The sequence below is a fragment of the Apodemus sylvaticus genome, chromosome 2 (assembly GCF_947179515.1).
Source record: "Apodemus sylvaticus chromosome 2, mApoSyl1.1, whole genome shotgun sequence".
Lineage (NCBI taxonomy): Eukaryota > Metazoa > Chordata > Mammalia > Rodentia > Muridae > Apodemus > Apodemus sylvaticus.
The window spans coordinates 131,520,539-131,524,136 of NC_067473.1; the positions used below are offsets into that span (position 1 = coordinate 131,520,539).

Genomic DNA, 3,598 nt, shown 5'->3' on the forward strand with positions numbered 1-3,598 from the left:
TTTAATTGAGGTTGGGTGGCCTAACCTAGTTTATTAGGGCTGCCAGAGACCAGGCACCGACCCCAGCAACTCTGGTAACAGTATCCTCTGCTCCAGAACTGTTGTGGGCCTGCCCAACTCCAGAGCACCTTCACAGATTCTCATGCTTGGTCACCTGTGCATAAAGTCACACAGACATCCAGTCCTTGCTGAGCTGTTTGTCTTACCTTTGGTCCATACCAAATGACAGGGGGACAAAGGAATGTATCTGAGAGAAAAGGATCCCTGTGGGCTGGAGAGTACAGGAGGAGGGAAATGACTTGTGCCTGGAGGCTTCGTGAAGTCCAGAGAAAAATAGTCAGACTTGTAGACAGGAGGGCGTGTGTATTGGCTATCTATTGCAGTCTTACAAATCACTTCAATACTCAGTCATTTCAAACAAACATAAACTTGACTTGCCTCCATTGTGTGGGGATAGGAGTCTGCTATTGGTCAGGATGTGGCTCTGGGCATCTCCTGACCTTGTGTTCAGATTGTGGGCTGAGCTGTGCTGGTCTGAAGACCAGAGGCTGTTTTCTTAGGTGACTTGGACTGCAGTTAGAAGGTAGCTGAGGGTCTTCAAATGCGGCGTCTGACATCCATCTGAGAGATCTAAGTGAGAATAGTATGAATGAAACTGAAGTTCACTCCATGGCCTGGGTTTGAAGTCACAGGCCATCACCCTGCTGATATTCTCTTCTTTCCTTTTTTTTGTATGTTGTTTATTTGTTTGTTTGAGACAGGGTTTCTTGGTGTAGCCCTGCCTGTCCTGGAACTCACACTGTAGACCAGACCGGCCTCACACTCAGAGATCTGCCTGCCTTTGCTTCCTGGGTGCTGGAACTAATGTTGTGTACCACCACTACCCAGCATCCCCTACTGACTTAAATAGTCAGCCCTCCCCTTGCACACATGGATACCAAAAGATGGGGATCCCTAGGGAGGACCACGGATGCTGGCTCCCTCACTAGAGTGTCCTGAGGCCCAGAGGCCCATAGGAGGTATGACGTGCTCGGGAAACCAGTTTGTCTGGAATGTTCTCTGTGTTCTTTTTAGATTCCAGCTAGAGTCCAACCATCTGGCTCTGGACAGCAGCAAACCAGGCTGTGCGGTTACCGCATTGCTGTCCACAGCTGCCTTTTGTTCTGTAATCCTGAGGGTGCCAGGCTTTTCTCATTTGCCTCCATAGGTACTATGCCCCAAATACCTTACCTAAACTCTTGTTTTCAATGGTTTGTTTCTATCTGAATTAGGGTCTCCTTACAGCCCAGGCTGGCCTCCTCCTGGCTATGTAGTCAAGGGTGGGTTTGAATTTCTGATCCTCCTGTTTCCACATCTCAAATAGGGGGATTACAGGGTCACACCAGCATAATTGGCTCAAATGTTTTAGTCTCATCACTTGAGAGTGGTTTGGGTGCACCTTTTAGAGAACAGTTCTGCACCTGTAACCACATATCCCCCCCAGTAAATCCCCAGACACCGTGACCCACTCAACGCTTCTACGTGGACCTTGCATTCTGGCCAACATGGAATCAATACCGTCTTAAAATTTCATTGACAAGAATCCATCCAAAGGAAAGCTTGTTACCTTTAAGTTTCTGATGTGGGTTTAGTCTTACACGTGTTTAGAGTGAACCTGGAGGGCTGGATGGAGACACTAAAGTGGCAGCGAGATGACTCCACACTCGCATTGACTGTGACTGGCTGGTGGACGGCCAGAACCACTCACGTCTCTGTATCTCTGTGGCGGCTCGCTCTTGTTTTATTTTCCTGCATTGGCACAACAAAGAAATATGTCATCTTGAGCCAAGTGGCATACATCTGTGATCCCAGGGTTTGAGGCAGAAGGTAAGCTCCAGGTAAGCCTAGTGAGATCTATCTACTCATCTATTATCTATCTATCTATCTATCTATGCTAATGCCGGGTATGTAGCTCAGTCTGTGGAGTGCTTGCTCTATAAGGACTAAGTCCTGGGTGCCAGCTGGGTCCCAGAACCATGTGAACTGGATTGAACTGGATGTGGTGGTGTTTACGTACAACTGTAGCCCTCAGGAGGTGGAGGAGGCCAGGGGATTAGAAGTTCAAGGCCCTTCCGCCCTTCCTTCCTTCCTCCCCTTTCTTCCTTCATTCCTTCCTCCTTCTCTCTCCTCCCTCCCCCTCCTTCCTTCCTCTCTTTCCCTTCTCCCTCCCACTTCTGTTCTCTTTCTAGTTCCTTATTGTACTATTTTCACACACACAAGCAAAAGGCCAGTAGTAAGCCTTACTTGTATTATCTCAAGTAAGCCTGGAGACAGGTCCTGGTTTGATTCCCATTTCACAGATGAGGAAACCGCCCCCCCCCCCCAAAAAAAAAGTCCAGATGCTTGCTGACAGATCAAATGGCCGAAGCTGGATCAGCCAGTCAGTAAATATCAGACCTGGGATTCGAATCCCCGCGACTGGAAACTCCTCGGCAGCACAGGCTGTGCCAGCTGCAGCTCTGGCTTTTGCTTGCCTGTGGAGTCTGTTTTGACATGACCAGAACTGAAATTCAGTTGTAGCGCCTCTGAACTGAAACGGCAAACTGCAAAGGAGGAAAGCGAAACAGCTTGAGACCCGTTTCAGGCCCCGCGTGAAGCAAAGAACGAGTCAGCGGAACCGAGGGAGCCAGCTGGAGCCGGCAAGAACTTGGTATGGAGGAGGGGGAGAGGAACCGGCTTAATTGGGTGATTATTTCAATTATCTAATTAAGAAAGATTACAGCTGAACAAAGATGGTGAAGGTCTCCAAGGTGCTTAGAAAAAATAAAATAAAAAGTTGATTGGCTTAGTGGCCTAGGGCAGACTTGGGAACTCGAAGGGGCTCCCGGTTGGAGGAGGCTCTGCACCTTGGGCCAATCAGCCACGGAGGCCCCGCTTCTCCTCCTGTTGAAACTGCCTGTATGTCTTCCACCTTTGTGACTATTGGAGACTCACGTAGTCACAGAGCCTCTTTCTCTCCCTTCCTTCCTGTTTTCCTTTCCTGTTTGTTTTTGTCCTATTTTAGCGAAGAACCTAGGGAAAGCCTGTGAGCTGCCAAGGTCTCCCTCCCAGTTCACGGCAGAGATTATAATTACTGCCCCTGACTCGGGTCTAGCCTCTACACTTAAAAAAGATGTGCACCTCGCACACCTACGCACATGCCTTTAATCCCAGCACTTGAGAGGCTGAGGCAGGTAGATCTTTGTGAGTTCAAGGCCAGTCTGATCTGCATAGTGAACTTCAAGTACTCAGAGCTACATAGATCCTATCCCCATCCCTGTACCTGTCTACCTGTCTCTCTCTCTGTCTCTCTCTGTCTCTCTGTCTCTCTCTCTGTCTCTCTCTCTCTCTCTATTTTCCTTTTTTTCCTAAAAATTTAAAAGCCAAGGCTTTCCCATACAAGTTCAGCTCTCTGGCGTCTTGGAAAGTCAGAACTGACAGTATAGGGTTGAAATTCTTTAACAGGGAATTCTGGAGCAGTCCGGTTAGAGCAGATGCCAGGCACGAGGTCTGCCAGTGGACACATCCACACACTGCAGCTGGAGGGAGGCCTTCAGATGGGTTATGTGCCCTGTTCCAA

The 3,598-nt window shown here is 48.8% G+C and overlaps 1 long non-coding RNA gene across 1 annotated transcript; it reads right to left on the reverse strand.

The window, feature by feature from the left end:
- Positions 1-370: 370 nt before the first annotated feature.
- Positions 371-2,497, reverse strand: LOC127678994 (uncharacterized). Its single transcript, XR_007976665.1, has 3 exons — positions 2,437-2,497; positions 1,607-1,788; positions 371-630 (listed from the first exon to the last, which is right to left on the reverse strand). It is a non-coding gene; the product is annotated as an uncharacterized LOC127678994 (long non-coding RNA).
- Positions 2,498-3,598: the final 1,101 nt, after the last annotated feature.